At 41.6% G+C, this 12,782-nt stretch overlaps 1 protein-coding gene across 2 annotated transcripts in view; it reads right to left on the reverse strand.

Annotated features, from left to right (window-relative positions):
• Positions 1–12,782, reverse strand: part of LOC149579403 (HIT-type Zinc finger family protein) — a 168,253-nt gene that overhangs the window by 51,453 nt on the left and 104,018 nt on the right. The gene's annotated exons all lie outside the window — the stretch shown is intronic.

Consider the following 12,782-nt stretch of genomic DNA (forward strand, 5'->3'; position numbering starts at 1 on the left):
GTTAGGGAAAGACTACTATCACTGTGCTCATCTAACACAGGAGCACCCAAACCAGCTGTAGCTAGAATATGACAAATAGCATCATAATGATCAAAAGATGAAGAAATGTCACTATCACTCACCTTTGGCTGATAAGTCACATGATGCATCTATAACCCTTGACTCCTATGCAAGCTTTGTATCACACTAACTGCAGTGTGATAGGAAGCTGAATTAGGACTATCCACCACAAGATCACTCATAATGTGCTATTTTCCTCGCACAACTCTGTATCCGAGATACAACTACTATGTACCTCAAACAACCCCTCTGAAGAAATAGAAGCCCTCGCAATATCAATCTCCCCACATGTCTCATCTTCCACCTCAATAGTAAGATCCTGTAAACATCGATCTTAGGACTCATCCACAACCTCCTCAGAGTCATCACAGAATATCTGGCAAGGGGTATCATACCTGATTGAACTCATAGCATCATCCAACAAATCACCAAAGGTGTCCATATTGTTTGCATCTCCAACACCTAATAGAGCCTCAATTGTTGTCACCTAACTCTGCACACATGACTCTATGCCAGGCTATGAAACAATAACATTGGAGCATGAACCCACATCTACTGACTCAATTCTAACACCCAAATCACCGACGTCATAGCTGGGTGACTCCATACATGCATCGGTTCCACCTGAAGAAGCAACTACCTCCTACACTGGAGCAACACTATGTCAACTCCCATACAAATCTCCGATAATAATTATCTCCTCAAGGGAGCCTGAAGTATCAGTAGTAACAACTACATCAACTTTCTCTGCACTAACTGCAACAACTCTAGGGGCCTCAACGTGCTAAAGCTTAGTGCCGCTATCCACCAAGGGTACTGACACATCTACTCGTCTCTGTAAAATGGGTCCACCATCAATACTGCAGATAGGACTAGCAGGTGTCGCACTAAATGCAAGTACATCTGCATCATGGACACCTTTCAAAGAAAACTGAAGCTTCCTTCCCTGCAACCTCGATGTCGGCCTTCTCAAAGCAGAAACTATATACTTCGTTGTCCTCTCAACTATCTTTGGATCTGACAAGCTCTCCGTCATCCTCTGTTGATGAAGCTTAAGTTTTTCCATACTCTCCTGCAAAGCATTCATTTTCGTGCTAAATTTGTCATTACTCCACTAGCTTCTAGAACTACCAATCCTCCTATGTTTGTCCCTAGGGAATTATAAAAATAAAAATAAAAAACTAAAGTGCTGGTCGCTCCAAATGGAATAGCCAAACTGAAAATAAAATAACTTTCCTACAAGATGGCAAGAAACTAGGTTCTGAACAAAGTGCTTCACTTTATTTCTAACAAAGAAATACTCTTCCACCACCAAAAGAATACAACTTATAACCATTTAGAATAAACCTTTGTAAAAATATTTCTGATGAAATCTCCGATTAGAGTCTCTGATTAACAATTTTCAAAAAACCACACAGGCTGGCAGAATACACAGCTCTGATACCACTGTAATAACCCTGACTAGAACTGAGCCAATATTAAACCACAAATTTCAAGTTCATAGCATAGGCATTCTGTCAAACACTTGTATGAGTATAGCATTCTGAAATATTCGCTTATCTTTGAAATTCATTTTACCAACACTTTGCATCCCGTCTTCAAGCAACAAGAAAATCTCTATTCTAAACCTGAAATTGAACATTTTTCTCTTACAGAACAGCAGAAGAAACAATCACAACAAGTGCTACAAATCTACAAAATACCTCCTCACTCAGCAAACTTCTGTTTCTGAAATCTTATGGTTTATATGTTTAGATGATCTTTCATAACACATCACAGTATATAATGCACAACTGTAGTATCTAGGTGAATTTTGACAAACAGTTGGCGTGTAACCCAGATTATAAATGCTGATACTACTGTAACAATACTTTACTGATTACTAGCAGAGATCCAAGGAATATTCAGGCCCAGATGGCAAGGTAAAAGCTGATCAAATGCTAATTAGGGAGGAGAGTGGAGCTGGTGAATGTTGACCATATGAATTAAAGAAATCACAGGAAACTCACAAGATAAATCTGATATATATTAAACTCCTTGCATTACATCTAATTATGTGCATATACCCAACAACATGCCACTACTCACAACCAATTATGGAGCATACAACAAGTGTAAAACTGCAGTAATACCAAAATAAATCAACACGATAAATGAACCTGAGCTGTATGAGTGAGGGACCTGCTGCTTGCGGATTTCCTTCCTGATTTTCTTGTCTCGTCCACACTTCTATTAACGGCAGACCTATCCTTCCTGTAGAGCTCCGTGACTTCTGAATACTATTGCTAGAGGCTTGACTGCACTTGTAACCATATACCATCCAATCTTCAGCTCGGGTACACTGTCTACAGACAACAGTAAACGAACATTTCTAAAGATGTTATCCTGTGCCTCCTATTCTCAACCCTACGAAATCATGCTGGAGGAGAATGTCCACTTACTGCTGCTGATCGTTATGCTCCCATATGGACTGGCATAGCAGTTGTATAAGCACATGCAGACCCATACTGATACAGTACTGGTTGGGGCTCCTTAACGTCTTAGGAATTTCCAACTGAAGTCAGCTAACTCTTGGTATTCCAATGTAAATGAAAGTAGCAGGTGGTTACCTTTCTCTGTATAAATATCACTCCCAAATGCCAGAAATGCTAGAAGTCTTTACTTTGAAAACTGGAACTGACCGAAGTCTGATTTCACTAACCTGTTTCTGATCATAACTTTCACTTGTTAGGGCTACATCCAACTTCTCACACATTTCAAGGAGTTTCGTTCTCAAGAGGAACCAGTCACGTTTCAGCAACCTTTTGTTTGCATAATAATATATTTTCATTGTAACAATTGTTTACCGTACTGGTAAAGAAATCAACGCATACAGACAATGGAACAGATAGCAGAATTATATTCGCATATGCCAGACATTCATTATGCTTGATAAGATTAATAATAGAAGATGATAATCCTTTACAATGATCCCAGACGGGACATAAATACTATCCACCAAACCTTCCCGAAGGAGTCCGTCGGCCACAAACATTATATCCACTACAAACTATTTACCCGTCAGCTACAAAATACAATACACTGACGACAATCATTCCGTCGTCTACAGAAACACCACCGGAACCATCTAGTCGGCTGACACCATCCCCCCCAAAAAAGAAAAGTCTCCGAACGACAACTACAAAATATCTGAAACAAATTAACAAACAAAATACATTAACGGACTAATTACAACCAGATAAACCTGCTTCTGACACATCACTGTCACTTCGTCCCGTGCCTGTAGCCTCTACTAACACAACACTCTGCCTCCTCAATGAAGCTGACCTTGATAGCCAACTGTGCTGCTTTCTCTGTTTTCAATTCCTCAATACCCTGAGCCAAGTGTCGCTGCACTGCCTCCAACTGGATGATTAGCTCCTCCTGAGCTCTCTACACATCCACCAAGAGAGCCTGCCAACCAACACCTACTCCGAGTGCCTCTGGTACACAAACAGTCCATGCCTATAGCAACTTCAACTCTTCTCAACTAGTCAGACTCCCACGACTGATATTCGCCACGACTAGGTGTCCAGGGAGCAACACCCCTAGCGGGGTCGAAGGGCAGCGCCCTCGCCGCCAAGACCAAATCAGCACTTTGCAACCCACACATAAATGCATGGAACACACCATTTCTGTCATTTTCTGCCAATTCTACACTCTTTCTGGCAACCCCTAATGCATCCCCTTTCCTTTGGCATCATCTGTAACTCATTCTGAAAAAATTTGATTCTGTCATCGCTTTTTTTTTTTTTTTTTTTTAGTTTTCTCCGCCCGTTACCCCGCAAAAGAGGCCAACAAAATTATGCCGTAACCAAGCACACCTTTCCCACGGACCTCCAACCTCCGACAAGCAGATAACCACAGGAGGAATCTTGAATCCGACCTCCGCAAATGAGAAACTCAAGCAATTCCTCTGGTAGTGAAAACAATCAAACAATCTATTCCTTTGAATTTCCTCCCTGCAACCCGCATTGAACTAAGAGTGCAGCACTGAGTTAAAGGAGGGAATCGAACACGAGCTTCCGAGCTTGAAAACGGCATGAATAACCCGTGGAAAGAGGACCTCCGGACAGGTGCCCACGGAGCACCTCCCACAGAAGAGGTTCGCGGAACACCTCCCGCAGCCAAGTGCCCGCGGGGCATCTCCCGTGGAGGCTTTCTTTTTTTTTTTTTGTTTATATTTTTTTCAAAAAAAAAAAATTCATTTTTTTTATTTTTAAACAAAAATAAAGTAAAATAGAAAAATAGCACCTCAATTTTGCCTCTAGGCGTCACCATTTTGCAACGACGACGGAGTCAGTTGACCATTCTGTGACAGCGATGGAGTCTTCCTGGTACTATATATTTGCAATTTAAATCCGTTGACTACCGGAAGCACCTCTTGCTCGTCCAATGTCTCCAATTTTATCACCCAATTGTCGCCAACCTCCCGGGTCTGATATGGTCCAACCCATCTTGCCTTAAACCTTTCCTGTTTGATTTCATCCCGACCGTCGTACTTGAGTACCAACTGCCCTGGCTGAAACCTACTGAGTTTGTCATGTCACGCCTTATGTCTATTCTGTGTTACCTCCGTCACCCACTGTGCTTGCGGACGTCGTGCATCTGGCTTATTTCCTTGCTGTCGGTACCCTTCAAGTAATTTTATGGTGCGATGCGTTCTTTTCCTCCTGTGCGGTCCATTCACCATGTACTGAATGGTGGGAACTTTCTTTTTTCTGGGTCTGTATTATATGTCCTTCCCTTCTTTAGCCGTAACCTCTTTTGCGTCATCTGCTTCTCTGTATTCCTCCGGACACTCATTTTTCTCCTTTTTCTCACCTTTGTCGACCCTTAGCATAGTACAACTCGGAAAGAGTTCGTAGTCTTCTATTTGCCAATGGTAAAGGTCATTCACCGAGTCTAAGTCGTCGTCATTCGATCCTCTGTCTAGTCTCAATATTCCTTCTTCGTCCGATTCCATTCTCCTCCTTCCTTCGTCATCATCTCTTTCGTCATCACTGTCGCCTTCACCTTCTTAAGTCTGACGATGCTGCCTCCTCACCTACCATTTGTGTGTGCAGGTCAATTATGAATCTTTTGCCTCCATGCTCCATTGATAGGGTATTTCGTTTCCAATCATGTTTTACTTTTGCTTGCACCCACCAATCCCGTCCCAAAATAGCATCATATCCTTTTCTTTTCAATGGAATGACTATGAAATCCAATAAAAATGGTTGCGTACCAATGGTTACTGGTTGCGCCCTCAAGGTTCCTAACGGTTTGATCCCGCGCTGGTCCGCCGTGAGCAACTGGAATGTAGGTGGCCACAGCGTCGGCTTTCCCAACTTCTTCCAAGTATCCTCCGGCAACACATTCACATCGGACCCTCCATCGACAATTGTGTCTGTCAGAACGTTTCCCAAAATCCCCATCTCGACGACCACCGGATGCCGTCCGGATGTGAGTGCCAGCAGCATTGGGTCTGTTGTCATCACTTCCCTACTGTCCCTTCTTGTGTCCTCCGTTGCTTTCGAAAACGGTGTATGATTCAGAATGGCCGTCCGTAACTGGGGCATTGTGAGAAGGAGGTTACTTATCTTAACTGATATCTTCATTTGTAAGATCTGTCGTACAATGTTTTGTTCTGCGAAGTTTCTTACCAAGGTGTCAATGATGTCCTTCAACTGAGATGTCCCTGTCGACGATGCCTTTGCAATTTCCGCTTGCGCTTCCCCCAATTTTCTCTTTTCCTCCACTTGCCTCCGTGTAATTTTCAGAACCTCCTCTACATCCGTGCCGACAGTGATTGAGTTTACTACAGACTTTGGACACTTGGAATCTTCATGATCACTGGGTCCACACCATCTGCATAATAATTTCGGTGTGTTTGCCGGTGTACAATCCCGCACAATATGACCCCACAAATTACATGCTCAGCATTGAACGATCGGTCATCCGTTTGCATCATACTGTGTTTGACTTCGGCTCCCATTATTATTGTTATTATTCGCATTGTTGTTATTTTGCCCTCTGTTATTATTCCTGTACCCTCTGGATGTGGCACCTGCACTATTCGTATTTCCGCTACTGCCCGACGGGGAAGCCTCCTATGTAAGAAGCACCTACGAAGATCCTCTTGTCTTCATGTTAAAGGGGCACTCTTTTGTCGAATGGCCCATGATCTAACAAATGTCACAAAATTGGTTCTTTGGACACGATCCTTTAGTATGACCATTGGTCTTACACTCCGTGCACCATAGCTCACTGCCTTTTGGCTCCTTTTGCATGTTTTTAAACTCCTTCATCATGCGGATCATGTCCTTCTGTAAAGCGCGGACCTTCTTGCTACTGCCTTCATCGTCGCTGCTATCTTCTCCAACAGGCTCGTTGTCATCAGAATCAGATGAGCTAGTGTTCTTCTTCTTCTTTGTTTTCTGCTCACTTTCAAGGTCCAATGCTTTGTCATAAGCTTCCGTGTATGACGACGGTGGCACAGTTTCATTTTCCTGCGCAACCTCGAGCGTAGGCCTTCCACGAACCATCTTTTCTGAAGTCTGTCTGCCGGCTTACTTTTCATTTTGTTTATCAAGTCTTTTAATTTCCTGGCATAAACGCGGACAGTTTCGTTCTTCCCTTGCTTAGTATCGAAGATCTTTGCTACAATTTCATTATCATCCCACAGCAATTTAAATTCTGCCAGAAACTCCTTTTTAATGTTATCCCAACTGTTTAGCTTTTGTGGATCTGTATCAGTGAACCAATCAATTGCTACGCCTCGTAGGGTGGCCGGAAATTGCCTCATCCAGTGGTCTTCATCAATTATCCCATTTGCCTTCCAAATCGTTTCACATGTTTTGCAATGTCGAATGGGATCATTCGTACCATCGCCATTGAACTTCGGCAGTTTCTCTTTTGATCCCGCCATCACAATTGGTTTCTGTAAACAGGCGTCGCTCTGTCCTGCAACACTGGCGCTGTTTACTCCAACACCAAAGGTTTGCACTCCCGCACCGGTGGTCTGCACTCCCACACCAGAGGTTTGAACTCCCACACCGGAGGTCTGCACTCCCACACCGACAGTCTGAACTCCTACACCGGAGGTCTGCACTCCCACACCGGTGGTCTGAACTCCCACACCGGAGGTCTGAACTCCCACACCGGAGGTCTCAACATTTGCGAACCTTGGTGAAGAAGAGGATCTTCTGAAGTTGTCTCCCGCGAAAGTGTATCCCGGACGAAAAGGTCACTCCACGCTCATGCTCCCTCAACACTCCGAGCCATGTGAGTTGATGCTCTTCCCTCTGAATTCTCTTCCCTCGGCGAACACAATTTCGACAATGCGTCCTGTGCTTCTTCCACCAACTCCACCCGCTGTCGAGTCTCCTCCAGCAATTCCTCCGCGCTTCGGTTTCCGTCGGCAATCTTCTGGAATCTCCTTCGGCGCTCTGCCTGCTGTGCCAGAATTAAATTAGCTTGAGCTACGCGAATCTCATCTTTATCCTTCACCGTGTTCTTATTTTTATTCAACAGATTCGGCATTTAATTTCCATCCGCCTGCCTGCGTACCAGGTCCATCGGACAACGGCGCCAAATGTTTACCGTACTGGTAAAGAAATCAACGCATACAGACAATGGAACAGAATAGCAGAATTATATTCGCATATGCTAAACATACATTATGCTTGATAAGATTAATGATAGAAGATGATATTTCTTTACAATGATCCCAGACAGGATATAAATACTATCCGCCGAACCTTCCCGAAGGAGTTCGTCGGCCACAAACATTATATCCGCTACAAACTATTTACCCGTCGGCTACAAAATACAAAACACCGACGACAATCATTCCATCGGCTACAGAAACACCGCCGGAACCATCCAGTCGGCTAACAACAATCCCAATGCAAATGCTTTCCTTTATAACTTTGAAATGAGGAGAGGTACGAACAACTTAGCAATGTGGGATAAAAGACTATTTCGTCTTTTAGTCACTTAAGTTACTTTTGTCATAAAGTAACTTTATATTTGCACTTTATAATATTAGAGTGACTTTATTATTATAAGTTACTTTATCACTTTATAATAACATTAAAATATTTAAATAAATCACTTAAGTCACTTGAACTTTAATATCTCTTGAAATACTTGTTTGGTTGCCATGCTGTCTAAAATAAGAATCTCTCCTCATAATTCCCCATGTGACCAAATGCACTTTCTAAAAATAGAAAGGGTCCATCTCTATTACTCCTGACTTACTATACATAGTAAGTATGGCAAATGAAGTCCAAATGATATTGAATGAAGGCCAAATCCATAAATCCCTCAATGTTGGAGATGAATCAATCCTCAAAAGACCCTCGAACCATCCTCATTAGCCTATGAGGATCCAATATCAGGTTAATCCCTGAAATTCTGATGCTGACAACAAATGGGGACGTTACACAATAGACGCTTGCAATAATCTTGACAAGTGAAAATATCAAAGCAAATGGAAAACAATCGTCATCTTTAATTAAATTATGGGGCATGATGGAGCCCTAATTTTTGCAAATTAGTGATGAAGTATTGTCATTGATGTCATTCACCTACTAGATGTGTGAAGGAAAGGTTACAATGAATTATATGAACTTAAAGACTTAAAGTATATACACTAGCAAAATATACAGCATGAAATATAGAGTTAGCAGCATATAACTTTAGTGAAGTCTGCCAAGGGGATGTGACACTAACTGAGTGGAAGCATGTGGCACATGCAAGCAAATAGCACATAAAGAAATCATTTATTGCACCTAGGGAGTGGAAATGTTTGTTTTACGTCATGAAGAGCCGACTGACAATAGCTAGCTGAGCTTCGAATGGTGCAGTACCATTGCATGCTTTGATTAATGGCATTGTGTACAATTTGGCGTGCATGCTATCAGAGCAGATTCACAAGTTTTTGACATTACAACGCAAAACCTTCTACATGCCTTCTCATGCTATCAGCTTTTCTTGGGTGTTGTGCAGATGCAGGCACCTCCCAACTAGTATGGCCAGTTGCAGTCACTGAGTCATGAGCAACCTTCCTAGTCGCTCATATTTTAATAGATGCACATATAGTTTCTGATGATGCTCAACCCACCAAGAAGCATAGGCACTAGGTAGTTTCATCAAAGACTAAAACTAAGTTGAGGAAAGCACCACCAATAGAGGAGTTTGATGATACCTCTTCCAAGGTCATTGGAGGAAACAATGCTTTCCACATGGAGAGATGAGTGGAGGGAGTGGTCATACTGAGGGAGATCCATTGGACAAAAAGGAGCTAAGGGTATTGCAGGAGTAGCACTATTGGGTACCCCACAATTGGGTTTTGTTGTGCCATCAAGTACCCCTACACAACCAGGTGGTGTCCTGCCTTTGGGTAGTGTAATACCATCGGGTGGACTTGTATTAGTAGGTATAAGAGTTATCTTCAGTCCTACCTTACTCAATGGTAGTAGTTAGTTAGTTTCACCCACATGTACTAGGGTCTGGATAGTTGCGAATGCCACCCACCCTGACAACTCCTAATACGAATAGAGCAATTGAACTCATGGAGCTAGCAATTGAGGTTGTGGAGTAGACAATAGTTGAGGTCATTGAGCAGCCAATAGTTGAGGCTATGGAGTAGCCAACAAACATGCACGAGATGCCAATAGATGAGGTAGTATGAATAGAGCAATTAAACCAATGGAGCTAATAGTTAAGCTCGTGGACCTAGTACATATGTGCGTTATCTTTGGTATAGCCCAACACCATGTAGGTAGTCAATTGGTTCCACCTACTACTTCAAGTTTGACAATGGAAGCCACACCTATGCTAGGTTTGGACAGTTGCAAATGCCACCCGCCCTGACACCTCCTAGTACAAATAGAGAAATTGAGCTCATGGAGCTGGCAATTGAGGTTATGGAGCAGACAATAGTTGAGGTCGTTGAGAAGCCAACAGTTGAGGCTATGGAATAGCCAACAAACACTCAAGAGATGCCAATAGATGAGGTAGTTTAGAGACCTCGGAGGCGGCCATGAATTCTTGGTTGAACTGCTATCAAGGTAATCCCATGGCACCTAATGGACCTACACTACTTTCACCACAATTGCCAACATAGTTGCTACAACATGACATTGATATTATTGATTTGGATGAAGGGAGTGCCCTTCTGAGGGAGTTACACTTGGGCATGATTGTATTGGGAGAAGAGTCTAAGGGAAAGGCTCGTGTGCACATTCAACACGCAGTAACTGAGACACGATGAGTTGGACACTATCGAGTAGTTTTAAGAGAATATGGAGGTAGGTGCACATAGGATGGTGGCATCGGTACATGAACTAGCCAATGGGAGGGCAAATCAAGTAGTGCAGCACCTGCTTGCATTGGCTACAAGGTGTTGTGGTAAAGAACTTGTGTGATGTTTTGACTGTTGAGGATGACTTGTAGTGAGCAGCAATGGAGACTTGCCTTCTTACAACACTATAGGTGACTAATAAGAAACACAAGGAAGTTAAGAGGTAGTGTTTATAGTGAGGACCATTTGGGAAAGATGGTTGCTATACAAGTGGGATCCACAATGCCAAGTTGAGCAGTTCCAACAGTTGAGGGAGTTGTTGGAAACATTAGCAACACTTGTGCCTTTCTAATCAAGGACGCTGACTAGGCCCTAAATCCTTGATTTATTTTGTGTGTAGTCGTATTCCCCATTTTGTTGTATGTCGTTCGAAGACAACCTTCTTTTTTTTTTTTGGGGGGGGGGGGGGGGTTGTTGATGTCAGGATCATTAGCAGTTGTTAGTTGTTGTCAAGGGGTCAATGGTTGGCATTCGCAACTTGTCAACACCCTTATATATAGCATTGTACTTATCTTCAAGAAAGGATTATGTGGTTATGCTGGTATAGTAACATTGTTGCGGTTGTTCTAGATGTACATTGTAATTATGTGATCAATGTATGTATATGTGTGTGTGTGTGTGGGTAAGTTCTTCATACATTCTACATATGTGGACTGTTACATTTTAATTGCATTCTACTATGTTCTGAACACAACCCTATGGGAAAAACAAGCTTAAGTCGGAGAAGCACTTCATCTTCCATCGCCCTATATGCTATGAGATCAAAGAGAGGTTCTACTATCTCTTCAAGAAGGCACAACTGCTTTCCACCTTCAAATATACAAACCAACAACACCTTCTCCTTTATCTTCAAGAAACCATTAGGCTCCAAGACCATTCACTCCAACAACAACATCGTGTGATGCCTCAACCCTATCAGCTCATTACTTCCTTCTTCAAACGGCTTCACTTAGCATGTGGCACCAAGTGCCATCTTGGCCTTAACCCTTGTCCCGAATTTGTGAAGCCCTGGGCAGGTTTTCATAAACAATGGTCTTCCTCTTTTGAGATCACTCCCAAGTGACCTAGGGTTTTGATAGTTCTATCGCCTATACTTTAGTTTTGAAATTATTTATAGTAATTCAAAATCAATAGTGGTGTTTGGCAGGGTTTCTTTTAGACCCCTCTCTTTGTTTTTGTTTCAGTTGTTGCTTTCTTTCTTCAGTTGCCATTAGGTGTCCTTCTTGTGGGCGAACCGCTTTTGTTGTTCTCGACAGTCCCTTTGACCACTTTGGCGGTATCTTGGTGGACATTAATAAATTTATCTTATCTTATCACCTTTGTATAACATCGAATATCAATAATTGTTTCAACATTGTGTGTAAGAAAACTGTTTTTAGCGTAGACCTTCACTAGTAAGTTGTTATTTATCTAGGTTGCATGGGTATGCGTACCCACATACCCAAGAACTAGGTACATGTACCCGAGTTCCAAGTCCTCGGTGGAAAGCATCATAGCTGAAGGCCTTGATTAAGATTTCAAATTTTTGTTTCAGTTTTTTGTTTGTGTATCAGCTCGTTATTTATCAAGCTTAATTCAACACATAATCAACTTGAGACTTTGATACAATACTGATTTAACAGTAAACTATACCACTGTTCAACTTAGAAGTTTATCATTTGCATATGTCATTGTTCTACAATTAATGATCTTCTTGTTCAGGTTTTAAGTGTGTCTTCTCTGTTATGTATCTAAATATTTAACATCGGTTTCTAAATATTTAGCATCGGTTATTATTGCAAACATATTGCAAATCTGAAACTGAAAACAATTCATTACATCTGCAAACTTTATCACTCTTTTTGTTTTGAAAAACCATGGGCATGACTCAAACTTTCAGATTTTCTATAAATATTAAATTATATTAAACAAATTGACATACCCCCGTCCCCTATTTTGAAAAATGCCCATACCCGTACCCTAAGCACCCAAGAACCCCCCATCCCCATTCAACCTTGCTATTTATTTATCTTGAATAAATTGCATTATTGAAATTTGAAACAAGCAAAATATTGTAAACAATCACAAATAAGTGATTAATTAAAATAAAAGGGGGCAAATGATAACTTGATTCCTACTTACTACTGAAATTGTTCAAGCCAACTTCTGTGATTTTGCTTGTATAGTGTGAGTTGAATAAAACTGGTAGGTATTGTAGACTTTAAATTGTAGTAGTTTATTGAATCAATATTCAAATTCACCTTAAAATACTGATTTCATCTATAATGGAAACTGACAAAATGAATGGTAAAACACTTTAAAAAATATATTTGTAAAAGTAAATTAAAGAAAA

Source organism: Cupressus sempervirens, chromosome 1, assembly GCF_028749045.1.
Source record: "Cupressus sempervirens isolate cs-2001-9-10 chromosome 1, ASM2874904v1, whole genome shotgun sequence".
In the NCBI taxonomy this organism is placed as follows: Eukaryota; Viridiplantae; Streptophyta; class Pinopsida; order Cupressales; family Cupressaceae; genus Cupressus; species Cupressus sempervirens.